Here is a 13797-nt window from a genome sequence, read left to right on the forward strand (position 1 = left end):
CGATCAGGATAGGATAAGGTTTGCGGAACTGCTCTGGTAGTGGCAGTGTACCTTACGGGTGCCCACTGATGACTGGGAATGTCCTCAGCTTAACAGCCTGGTTTCAATCCGTTAGACGGCATAGAATCCACCGTTCGATACACTGCGTGCCAGCACACACAGCCGAGTATGTACGTATCACTTGCGTGACACGGTGTACGTTCTCGTTCGTACACGAAGACCCGCTGCCCAGGCTCACGACAGTCGTTGACACCGTTAGGTGACCGTCTGAGGAGGGGGAGAATGTCGTCCAGGTCGCCACCGTTAAGGTTACGTTACCCACGTTACTTTTCTCGATAACTGATAAATCAGTCCTACTAAATTTTCGCGGCTAGCGCTACTCGTCTAGTTTATATCGATGACTGTATGTGTTTCTTTCTTCTTAGTTGCTGGATACTGGCACGATGATATCCGCGGCTCGATGGACCATTGTTGACTGTAGATGGAGGCGGCTACCAGGTTACGAAGAAAAAACTCCAGTTTTTTATTTTCAATTTGCTGCGGTGGTGTGTATGGGGGAGCAGCGCGTGCGCGCTCTCTCGCCGTCGGTGTTCAAGTGACGCTCCGAGCGTCGGGGCGGGTATATATATGCTTTCCCGGCCGCGAGACTCGTGTACCATTCGTCAAGTATGTATTGGTGTTATGTGTGTCTATCGTGTAACAGCAATTCTTTATTTTTCAAATATAATTCTTATGAGATAAACATTAACAATCTTCTTATACATTCTTATAAGTATAAGTATAAGATTGTAAGTATCAGTGCCAGATACTTACGTTATATTAATTGCCATTTGTTTTTGGTATATAGTTATGTATTTACGACTGAACTATGCTTGGGTTTTTTAAGGGTAAGTAAGAATCTACTAGTTAAAGTTCAGTCGTATAGTGAAGTGCTTAGGATTGGTGGGAAATAAAACGAACAAATATAAATCGATATTAATATGTAGATATTCAATTTTTTTTTAATTAGACTTCTTTCGAAATTTAACATCATTCTGATGATAAGAGTTTTGAATGATTCACGGTTATTTTCATTAGACTTATATTGACCGGGATATAGACCGTGATTACCTTTTTGATTTTTGTCGCAGTTTTCCGTGATCATGATATGATGCATGCAACTGCGTCGAAATATCGGTCTATATCCCGGTCAATATAAGTCTAATCATTCTGATGAATCTAGCATTAGAATATTAAATTTGTATTTATTGATTGAACTATTATGCATTACATCTGCACCGGTACTGACATGGATATATTAATTATAGTGCAGTGCCATTTAACAGGCAAGTTTTTTTCGTGCGGTCCTGAGAAATGAAATAGATACACAAATAAGTAATAATACTTTGTAAAATTACACGTAAAATGCCAATTTACTGAATCAATGATTCTAAATTTATATTAAGACTTATTTGGAACATTTTTGCAGCAAATTTATCAGGAAGCACTTTATTTTTACGAAAAAGGCAAAATCTGTAAAAGCTAAAAGCAAGAAAATATAGCTTTGTCTGCTGCCATTGTTTAACGGCAAGTTGACAAGAGGACTTCCTTATTCTCAGTAGCTTTTAATTTTAAGTGCCATAAATATTTTCCTTTTCAAAATAAAAATAAAAATACATTAGTGTAGAACATATTTTTTATAAAAATAACCAGTCATTTTGCGATTTGTGTCATGACTTTTGCAAATGTTATAGAAATTCAGTGCTTTTTTCTAACCATTAGTTGGAAGGTACGAACCACCGCACCGACCAATCCGGCTCCCATCAATGAGTTTTTCGGAATTTATGTGCGAGATGTCATTTGATATTTGCCAGTCGCTTTTCGGTGAAGGAAAACATCATGAGGAAACCGGACTAATTCCAATAAGGTCTAGTTTACCCTTCGTGTTGTAATCTTGGGATTAGTTGTCAAAGCGGCCCCAGGCTCCCATGAGCCCTGGCAAATGCCGGGATAACGCAAGGAGGATGATGATGATGAATTGGAAGGTACGAAGCACGGCATACCTGCATGATCATTATAATACCAGAGTACGTAGCCAAATGCGCACACGTTCACGATAATATCCGTTTCGTAGCTATCTATCTCTATCGCTTTTGCGTATTGGCGCTATAGAGCCAGACTGCATTTCTGTCGGCGATTCATGTCGAAGATTGCCATTCGGCTACGCCGGCAGGATTCAGTGGGATTGTCTATGCTTAGCCCGGAGTCCCGGTATTTGCGGGATTCGCAAATGTATTCATTTACACATAATAAATTATAATTTGGTGAAGACCCTCTGCACCAATCAATAGAACTACAACGGGCAAAGAGGCTAGGCGTGTGTTGGATTTTTGCGCCGGGAATGATTCCTGGAGGATTATTTGATGACTAGGTAGGTATTATAGGACTTAGTTGTACTAATGAAATGACTTAATTCTTAAGTAATTTTTAGATTTAAAATTAATATTAGTGGCTAGATAATGACTTGTCAAATGTATTGTTATGTATCCATACTAATATTATAAATGGGATAGTGTGTGTGTCTGTTTGTTTGTCCATCTTTCACGGCGAAACAGAGCAACGAATTGGCGTGATTTTTTAAGTGAAGTTAGTTGAAGGGATGGAGAGTGACATAGGCTACTTTTTGTCTCTTTCTAACGCGAGCGAAGCCGCGGACAAAAGCTAGTATCGTATAAATAAATTATTAACCTACCTATGATTAGTATTGCTTTCACTTTGTGGCACGGAACTCTAAAAAACCCTGAAATGCTGTTAACATAAATACTAAATAGCCAGTTATCAAGTCTTTGACACTTAATTTTGTTATAAGAAAAACAAATTACATAGTTACTCGTATATATAAGATTTATCAAAGCAAACGGTTTTAGAATAGAAATTAAAATGTTCTGGTGGTCTTACCGACGTGAAAGATAGCTCTTTTGCAAATAACTTTTCGCCATTAAAAAGATTTACGAGAGCTGACGTCAATAAACTCAACTTTATTACATTAATATCATATGTTCCTGCTAGCTATAAAAATTCTGAATAATGATTCATATGCGAGCTTCTAAATATAAGGTACCACGTTGACGCTTAAATTTGCTCTTAATAACCTGTTAAAGCATCCTTATGCTTAAACGACAATGTGGCAACTTTTTTTTGAGTATGCTACATATTTTCAGATGCTTTTACCGTAAGTTCATAACCATGCAGAGCGTCGTGAAATACTTGTTGAACAAAGAAAGTTTTCACCGTGTCGTAAAAAGGTTCTTTGGAGCTACGGATAAATAAAACGTTTTACAAAGTACCAGCACGTACCGGCATGTTTATTATTGTGTTTTATAACCATTCCTAATATATGGAGATGTAAACAGTACAATCTGTTATGTAGATTTTTATGAACATTAATCATTATGGGTGCATTAATCGCGACGCCAGAGATCTCATAGTTTAAATGAATACCTATTTAGTTACTACAACAGCGATAGTATTAGTACAATAGTTCTTGCCATTTAATTGGACAGCAAAATGCCTATATCACCAACACGCTGGTCTGACCAAATGAAAGAAGCCACCTCCTCGTCTAAATTTTACCAAGCGGTGAAGGCTACTTTGGACCGAAATCGATGGAGGCAGTTTGTCCGTTCTAAGGGTTCCAGTGACCATGATCCTCAGTAATGAGGAAACGATTAAGAGAAAAGTGCCTATATCAATATCCAAGGCCTATATCATAAATTCATATACAAAACCTCAACGTTTATATGAGACCGTTTTCAATTTCTCGATACTAAAGTAAAATCGTATGAATTTCAACGCTCTTGGCCGGAGGTGTAAAAAAGCCACATTATAGCGGCGTGTGGCTGATGGATTGATTTATAAACGCACATAAAACCACGCACCGAAGATTTTCTTATCAGAAAATATACGCTCCCGCACGTGTAACGTGCAATATATTTTGTATTCTAGGATTTTGTATATTAACATTTCGCACATACTATTTAAACATAAGTACTACCGGGAGTTCAGGTGAACTGATTTTTACACGACTGCCCCCAAAAAAGAGTGTATTGTTTTCAGCGTTCATGTTTGTAAGTATGTAAGTATGTATGTATGTGAGTTTCTTTGTTCCACCATAACTTCTGAATGCCTTAACCGGTTTAAATGAATGATGTATCATTGGAATCCTTATGTCACCCCAATGAACATAGGATATGTGACGTCACTTAAAATTCAACATGGCGGGCGTATTACGTCATAATGCGCAAACTTTAGAAAAACATATTTTGGAAATCTATCGAGTGGGGTATCAAAATGAAGAGCTTTTAAAGGCGATTAATAATATATACATATTATATGCGTTTATGTCTTGTTTTGAGAGATTAAGAGTTTTCAAAATATGTAACTTAAACAAATCTAATAATAAAAACAAATATTATTGAATGAGACATTAAAATGAAGACTTTAGATAGAGGATAATAGAATCCGGAATAACAATAGGTGTTATTCGGGGACCTAATAGTTAATAGACTATGAATCGCGCGAATAGGGTTGAAAACGTTAAAACTTAATCTAGATAGGTACATCTACGTCTGTTTATTAGGCAATACGATCATAAAGATACCAAAAGAAATCTGCGTCGACTTACAGATCAAAGCAGGTGCCCGACTGATTTTCCGAGAAAAAATACAATCGTTTTCGGTAGACCAACAGCGGTGCGCCGACCGCTTCTCTGGCCGAATAACAATTAGAAGAATCTCATTACGCATAGTATAATATTCATCTGTAGTTGTAGATCATTTGGCATTAGGTACTGGTAGTTTTCTGGGACTCGCGTATAATTTGTTGTATGGATTCAAGAAGTTACTACCTACCTTTAACTTTTCTAAAAAGTTTCTAAATATCTGAGAGTTCTATACCTATTCAAAGCCATTTATTCCGAGCCTGAGATAGCATATTGACCAATTTCATGCGGCCGAAGGCCGGAAGGCGCCCTCATACATAGAGTCGTGCCACATAAAGATGCGTGATAAAGAGTACTATCGTACAGTATGGCCACTCCCGCTCCCCGCTGAAAGCGCCGCCCACCCCTCTCGGCTACCTCACAGTTACCGCCCGTCAAAAACGCGAACAGTCGACCTGTCATATTTCACTCATACAAGCATAGTACGCGTTCACCTACACGAGTTTAGACTGTGTGCTAGGAACGCGCCTCTTTTATTTATATATTTGATCGCCAGCGTCCGAGGTGTGGTCGTGCGAAGCCCGACGCACGCGGTCCAAGACCGGGCGCCGACGGCGCCCTCATACTTAGAATCAGGCGACGCCTGAGGCAAGCGGTCCATGGCCGGACGCCGAAGGCACCCTCATACATAGAGTCAGGCGAAGCCCGACGCACGCGGTTGAAGGCCGGGCGCCCAAGGCGCCCTCATATATAGAGTCGGGCGAAGCCCGACGCACGCGGTTGAAGGCCGGGCGCCCAAGGAGCCCTCATATATAGAGTCGGGCGAAGCCCGACGCACTCGGTTGAAGGCCGGGCGCCCAAGGCGCCCTCATATATAGAGTCGGACGAAGCCCGACGCATTCGGTTGAAGGACGGGCGCCCAAGGCTCATACGTAGAGTCGGACGAAGCCTGACGCACTCGGTTGAAGGCCGGGCGCCCAAGGCTCATACGTAGAGTCGGACGAAGCCCGACGCACTCGGTTGAAGGCCGGGCGTCCAAGGCTCATACGTAGAGTCGGACGAAGCCCGACGCACTCGGTTGAAGGCCGGAGGCCCAAGCCGCCCTCATACATAGAGTCGGGCGAAGCCCGACGCACGTGGTTGAAGGCCCTCATAGTTAGAGTCGAGTGAAGCCATGTACGCGGTCCAACGCCGGGCCAGGGCTGCGTCACTACTATTCTGCTGAGTTTTATGTGGTAACTCATTAGTATTAGTTAAATAAAGCGTAAGTATTTGTAGTTTTGCGGGCAAGTGAAGGATCTGTTTGTGTGCGGATGCAGAGAAAGAGTGTTGTTGTTACGGTGTGCCATTCTCTCTGTCCTCCGTAGCCGAGTTATGGCTATGCAATAGGTATGTTGTCAGTGCTTAAAGCACAGAACAAAAGTACAAGCGTCTAAAAGCGAATGCCGTTAAATAAAGTTACCTACACCTTTCATGCAATATCAAGAGCCAACAGTGGCCAACACCATGACCTAAATAAAATAATTATGGTTCGTTTGTGTAGTCACTAAAATGTAAGAAATAAAATAAATAATTAAAAAATTAAAAACACGACTGCGGTTTTAAAGCGAACTGAAAAGATGAAAATAATCTTTAATATGCTGGTCAGTTAACTTGATTAATATAAATTAGAATAATGAGTGTTTAGTCAGGTACATAAAATAGCTAAAGCAAAAGTTAATGCTCATGGAGGATGTCGTGACCGTACCTAGATATTTTATTTCGATTGCAGTCGGGGGACCTTCTTGTCAGGTTTTTGTCCCCCGACTGCAATCGAAATAAAATATCTAGGTACGGTCACGATATCCTCCATGAGCATTAACTTTTGCTTTAGCTATTTATGTACCTGACTAAACACTCATTATTCTAATTTATATTAATCAAGTTAACTGACCAGCATATCTAAAGATTATTTTCATCTTTTCAGTTCGCTTTAAAACCGCAGTCGTGTTTTTAATTTTTTAATTATTTATTTTTAGACTATACTATATCAAACACAAAATAAAGTCTCAGAAAAAAAATACTTCGCAAAAAAAAATGCTCGTTGACATAGCGCCACGCATTTGTTTTATGCTCGGTTAAATGAAGATAATATTATATACATATGTATACATATGTATATAATATTATCTTCATTTAACCGAGCATAAAACATGTGTGATGACATGCATTTTAATACGATTCTGTTCTCTAAAACAATTTCTCTCATATTCTTTACCATATGGTAAAGAATATGAGAGAAATTGTCAACTTTTATGTTTCGTATGTGTGATGACATGACATAACTCGAAATTAAAATACTTTTGTAGTATTCTTGTATTATTGTAATTTATATCTTAGCATTTCGCTCCTACTATCGAATATGCCTGAATCCGCAATTAAACGAGGATTTTAATAGGTAAAGAAAATATGTGAACAATTTCGAAGTAAAATCTATTCCGAAATTACAATAGTATATTATATAATGGTAACTTTATGAAGGCTATAAAAGTTGAGTACCGCGGTTAGGCCACGAGGCCTTCCCAGTGGCCTAAGTAAGGTACGAGACTTTTAACCTTCATAATGTTACAATTGTATACTATACTTTTTCTACGACAGCCAAATACATACCTATCGTAGAATAATAAAATGGGTTAATTTCCTGTCTTCGACTTTTCAGGTAACAAATTGTCAGTCACTTTGAGCGCCATATAGCCTTGATTTCTTCAGGAATACAGCGAAACTCCAGCTAAACCAAGATTGCGAATATGTGAATTATTTGTTATGTTTTTATTACTTGTGTTTACTCTATTAAAAAAAAACTTATAAAGAAGAACAGAATAACCGCAAAACACGATTTTGATCTTTAATTTCATGTTGGACATACATCATTTTGACAATCAAAGGGAAAAATACAGCCTGAAAGAACATGTCGAATGTGATGCGTGACCCGATGATATAAAATCGTGCCGCGTCCTTCCTTGTCACTCTAAATTCTCATCATCTTATCGGTTCGTAATATCTACTGGTGAATGACGGCAGAATGATATCTTTTACAGAAAAAATACACGGTGGGCCTGAATAACCCTAGAGATTTTAACAGTGTGTGATTCCTGACCACATTTAGATACTATATTGTCACTATGAAATATCTGGATTTGGCTAATTTGGCTTAGATTCAGAAATAATTACATCTTTCTCTAAAACAGTTTTTCGTCATAACGGGCAAAAACGCAAGTTTACACCACTATATTAATTATCAAAACTTTGCAAAAAAACCTCTTACTTTAAAAAACACCAAATCATTACGATACAAGTGCGTAAAAAAGGAAGTTCGAAACCAGTGGCGATAAATTAAAACACGACCAAAGGGAGTCGGTTTAAATGTCGATTAAAAAGGTATCGCCATTCGTTTCGGACTTCCTTTTTTAATGTACTATTTTTGCTTTTGTTTCATTAAATGGTAAAGGTAGGTAATGATCTAAAAAAGTGCAATATTTTTTCTTTCAAAATTACAAAATGATATAACATTTTTTGCTTGCTTTTATATCAAAATGCGTGGTTAAAATATTTCGTGTTAGTCAGGCCCACCATGTATATGACCACCACATTGTGTCTGAAGTAATGGGTATATGATATAAGAGTAGCGTGTTGTAGATTTCATTTAAGATATTTTGAATTTACACATCCCTCATACACGCAGTTCGCATCTCGAGTGGTTTCCGGACTTGAAGAGTTCAGTGAAGTATACTTAAATGCCCAGTGGGTGTCCACTAATTGACACGGGTGAGCGGGATGCGGATACTTGCGGCGAGTAACAATGGCATCCGCACGTATGTATCCGCGCTAGCTAGCTTACAGATATAGTGCGAAAAGATTTTTTTTATTTTTATAAATGGGCTTACTCTTGACCACAAGACGTGGCCTACGATGGAGTGAGCTCGCCCAGGCGATGCCTGTTCACCCTTGATTTGAAGGTTGCCGGGTTATTATGAGCTCGGAAACATAGCCGCTGGCAAGGAATTCCACTCCTTGGCAGTGCGCATAAGAAAAGAAGAAGCAAAGCGCTTCGTGCGAATTCGCGGAATATCTACCAAGTAACGATGGAGACCGGCCGTGCGTCTAAGAGCCTTCGTATTGTTACGGAAACCTGCGAACGTTTTCATTTCTGTCAGTCTCAGTACAAGATGTACTGACATTGACTGAACTAGCATGATAAATACGAACGTATCCGGAAAAATACGAAACAAACCCTTTTCGAACTGTGTACATCTGTACTTCAGTGGATTGATCGACTTTTTTACGTCACCGAAAAAGATTTTTATTTTTTGTTTTTGTTTTTGTGGAATATCTACTTGTTAGTCTATGTTTCACGTAGAAGTATAATTCATGTTTCGTTTGTACGAGCAGCGCACTTATTTCACTATTTTGTCAACTTTCGCTGCTTAACACGTTCGCGGACGGCTAGTGACCTCATCTGTCATAGGCCAAAGGAAACAAAATGATTACGCGTATGCAATAGCATACGTGCCCATGAATGCGTTAAGTAAAAGTTGAGGTCAATACGCGATTGGGGCTAGGTATTTTTGTATAGGAGCAAATTTTTGTCTCTTGGGTCACCAAGAAAAAACAATTCATTAAAAATTAAAATATTACAGTAGAACCCGCTTAAAACGATTCTGAGGGGACCCAGCCAAAAAAGCGTATTATACGGGAAATCGTATTAAACGTGACAAAATTGTGATTTTTATTCGTAAACTTTTAATATGGTTACTTTTTCTTGGAGCGTTAATGCTTTTCTTCTTATTTTTGACATCACTGAACAAAGATGGGACAAAGAATTCAGAAACTCAACACCGCAGCAGTGATAATGAGCGAAGTGTATGTAGGTAGGTACGAACTATCGCACTAGCCGCTGAGTTAGGACGACAAATTACAAATTTATCTTTACGAGTGGCGGTGTCGCCAGAATCGCGTAATTAGTACAGTACAAACCTAATACATAAGTATGTTTCGTGTTACTATCATTATATATGAAATGTAATGTATGGTTTAAAGCAATAAAATATTTTTCATTTTTCATTTCAGTACAATTAGTTTCGATTTTGGTTACCCGCATAAATAAAGTTGTAAAGTAATGTAAGGTGGGTGGTTTTAGATGTGTGTATTAAGCGGGGACGCGAGTCGTATTAACCGTGAAAAAATGTCTGAAAACAAGTCTCAAATTGTAGGGACCGGCGTAAAATGGCGTAATATGCGGGAAATCGTATTAAACGTGATCGTTTTAACCGGTTTCTACTGTATTAATATAAAAAGGGTTGTTTTCTAAGATGTAGTTAGATTGACTATTTAATTATTTATTTATGTAGGTAGTTAATTAATCATAACATACATACGTAAAAAAGAAAAAAATCTCGTGGATTTCAGAAAAAAAATTATTTTCCTGGGGCACGAAATGACAAAAAAGATGATCGAGTTAAACCATTACGCAATTGACAACATTTCAAAATTTTCAATGTCCCTATATCGAAAAACATTTCGAGATATACGCCTGTAGATCACTTAAATAAACTTTTTTTTTTTTTATTTATCCGTATTATTAGTAAAAATTCTTAAAAATTGTTTAAAGGGGAACTGACGTCACGTAGCTGATTCAAAGCTGCTACTATAACCAAAAAATCTTCCAGTTAGGATGTCACTTGAGTTTGGCAGTGACACTTATCACCGTTCGTAGCAAAGATATTAAAAATTTCTATGGCTCGTAGTCATTTACTATTGGTTGACAATGACACTTGACAGTCAGACATACCGGACTGTTTAAGCTGACTTAAAACTTTTTTTTTAGAAATGATTTTGTTGTTTTCTTAGGTGTATGAAACAACACATGTGACGTCATTTACTTGATTCTTCACGTTTGTAACTTACGCTCTTTCTGCTCGAAGTAGTAATAAAAAGGTAATAAAATAGCAGTTTTTGGAAAAATAAAAAATACGTGTATCTTTTAATATTGAGTTCTTTCAAACCAAACAATAAAAAGTAGTACTCAAAAATATGAAATGTCGATTACTAAAGTTATCAAGCAAATACAAAGTAAGGCTTACTCGTATAACGATGTGTGGCTTGTTTGCCGACCTTTCCCCGGCAGTCAGAACGGTACCTGCGGGACAGCTTCGGCTAAATAATGCCAACTTGGCGCGAACTACGTGTTTAAACTTTGTCCTTGATACGGCGTAGTTATAGTCCAATCAATGTTTTATGCCAACGTGATGTCATTTTGTCATCATTTGTCTGTGCATCTCATGCAATCACAGAATAGGCATAAGAAAAGTACAAGTACAGAAAGCTTCCTGTTAACGGACCGCACGCGAGCAGCTGACATTGAAGAGGCTTCTTTCTAGACTCATATTTTAATTGGCACAATAAATGATTGTTTCCTATAGAATTTGACTTTAAAAACCAATATTTTTAGCATTGAAGTACCTGTTAAAAGTGCATGATGACTACATTCATTCACTATGGTGATTTAAAATAATTATGTTTTTTTTCTTTCTCACTCCTTGTTTCTTTCGTACATCCGGTGGCTGCGCCGGCACAGCCCGTACAGTTTGACGACCTTCACGCTGCGCAATATAATAGGCTACTTGAGGTTTTTTTTTTAAATCTCTTTATTTCAGACCAAAGTCCATACAGTGAACATGAAGTTGGCGGTCAAATTTGGTCAAATTTTGTTTTGTTATAGACTTATACACTTACAGCGGGGCAAATCTCGACTGGGGGGGGGCAATTTTAACTGATCCATTTTTTCCATTATTACACTATGATGTTGAGTTCTATATGTATCCACTGAACACGCCTACCATATATAACCGGTGGAGACTCTATTTAGTAATGCAAACATTGTAAAACATGTAAAAAATGAGCCAGTTACATTTGGCCCCCAGCCGAAATTTGCCCCGCTGTACCTACCTTAAAGACAATTTAATTTGGATTGAAACGATATCGTTGAACTAATATGTACGTCCAATACACTGTACCTAAAGGTGTTCCTAATAGGCAGAGCCACATCTCGGACACTGGCGATCAAATATATGAAAGAGGCGCGTTCCTACACATTCTAAGCTCGTGTAGGTAAACGCGTACAATGCTTGTGTGAGTGAGATATGACAGGTCGACTGTTGGCGTTTTTGACAGGCGGTAACTGTGAGGTAACCGAGAGGGGGTGGGTGGCACTTTCAGCGGGGAGCGGGAGTGGCCATACTCCATACTGTACGATAGTACTCTTTATTATACTGTGACAGAGCACAGTTCAACTCAGAATAATGACTATTGGTATCAAAATACAACTTTGAGATTTTGCCTTTAGTCTTGCTTGATATCATATCATTAGACATTTGTACCGTAAAATTAAAAGTGAGCTGTACCTGTACCTACAAGGAAAATCACTGCAACGCATAATAATAAAGCCATATTTTTGCTTTTCTGCTAGTCTCAGGAGAGTAATCCTGCGTTAATATTCTTTTGCGAATGTTATTTAAGTACAGCCAAAAAGCGCTGGTGGCCTAGCGGTAAGAGCGTGCGACTTTCGATCCGGAGGTCGCGGGTTCTACCCCGGCTCGAAAGAATGAGTTTTTCGGAACTTTTATGTGTGAAATGTCATTTGATATTTGCCAGTCGCTTTTCGGTGAAGGAAAAGATCGTGAGGAAACCGGACTAATTCCAAATTTCCAATAAGGCTTATAGTTACCTTTCGGGTTGGAAGGTCAGGTGGCAGTCGCTTTCGTAAAACTAGTGCCTACGTAAAATCTTGGGATCACTTGTCAAAAAAGTAGACTCCAGGCTCCCATGAGCCGTGGCAAATGCCGGGATAACGCAATCGCAAGGAGGATGATGTTCATTTACAGCCAGTTTTATTTATAAATATAGATTTTATTTGATTTTAATTACTTAGACATAAAATATTACATTGGATGGTAACAAGTGGATATAACAAATACGAATGGCGTTTGGAAATTAATCCTACTCTAACTACCTGAATAGTTACCCACGTATAACTTTGTGCATACTAATAGCGGAGAAAGCTTGTACCAAATATACTTTAGCCAAAAACTTATCACGTTAGGCACAGAGAACAATTTGACGCCATCAACATATGAATTGACATTTTCTATCATGCACAATCCGACTAGACTACACGTGTGGAAAAAAATACGCGTTTCCACGTGACTTACAAGGATTGCTACACAGAACAGCCTCCCCCCTTTCTTATTTTGGAGAGGTATACTTAGGCTTTGCGATTTTGTTTTTGGTCGGCTCCCGATAAGGCGCTGGATGCTTACTTTTTATTTGTTTCTAAGGATTATTGAAACTTTCTCATTACTCCTAGTGTGATTTTAATTACATACTTACAAATGAAATATAACTGAAAAGTTTTCTCAGTAACGTGACTTTTACTTGCGCTTGAGGAACCCTAAAATAGTATATTTCGTTATAAGTGCGAGAATGTCATGCTTCACTCGTCTCGAGTTTTTTCACATGTCTCGGGACTCGTGCAGTAATGACATTCTCGCACGTGTGACGAACGACGTTTTTTAATAAAGTTGCGAAAAAACACTACTACAAGTACTACAACGAAATAAAACGATAAACAATACGAACTCCCAATTTTCGCATTGACATTGACGTACCTATCTTTGAAGCTTTTAAACTTGCGTTCATATTTTCGATTTTGCTATCCATCCAACACAATTTATTTATTTCATTGTGTGCCATAAAAACATAAACATTTACGATTTGAGATGATTGTTTAATATATACCTACATTTTAATTCAATCGAGCATTTATGCCTCGAAGTATTGCAAAATAACATAAAGTAATTATGACAAATCGCGTAACATATTAAGGTTTTTGAACGTGCTTGCATTAAGTTGGTAACATTAGTAAGACGCCATTACTTTATATGACAGACGACGCGTTTCGTTCCATTTCCCGTTCTGTTTACACGACTCATTATGTGCCACTTTTTCAAAGTATAAACCATTTTATAAATTATGTTTAGTATGACTAAAAATAAACAATTACA

The sequence above is a fragment of the Leguminivora glycinivorella genome, chromosome 3 (assembly GCF_023078275.1).
Source record: "Leguminivora glycinivorella isolate SPB_JAAS2020 chromosome 3, LegGlyc_1.1, whole genome shotgun sequence".
NCBI lineage: Eukaryota > Metazoa > Arthropoda > Insecta > Lepidoptera > Tortricidae > Leguminivora > Leguminivora glycinivorella.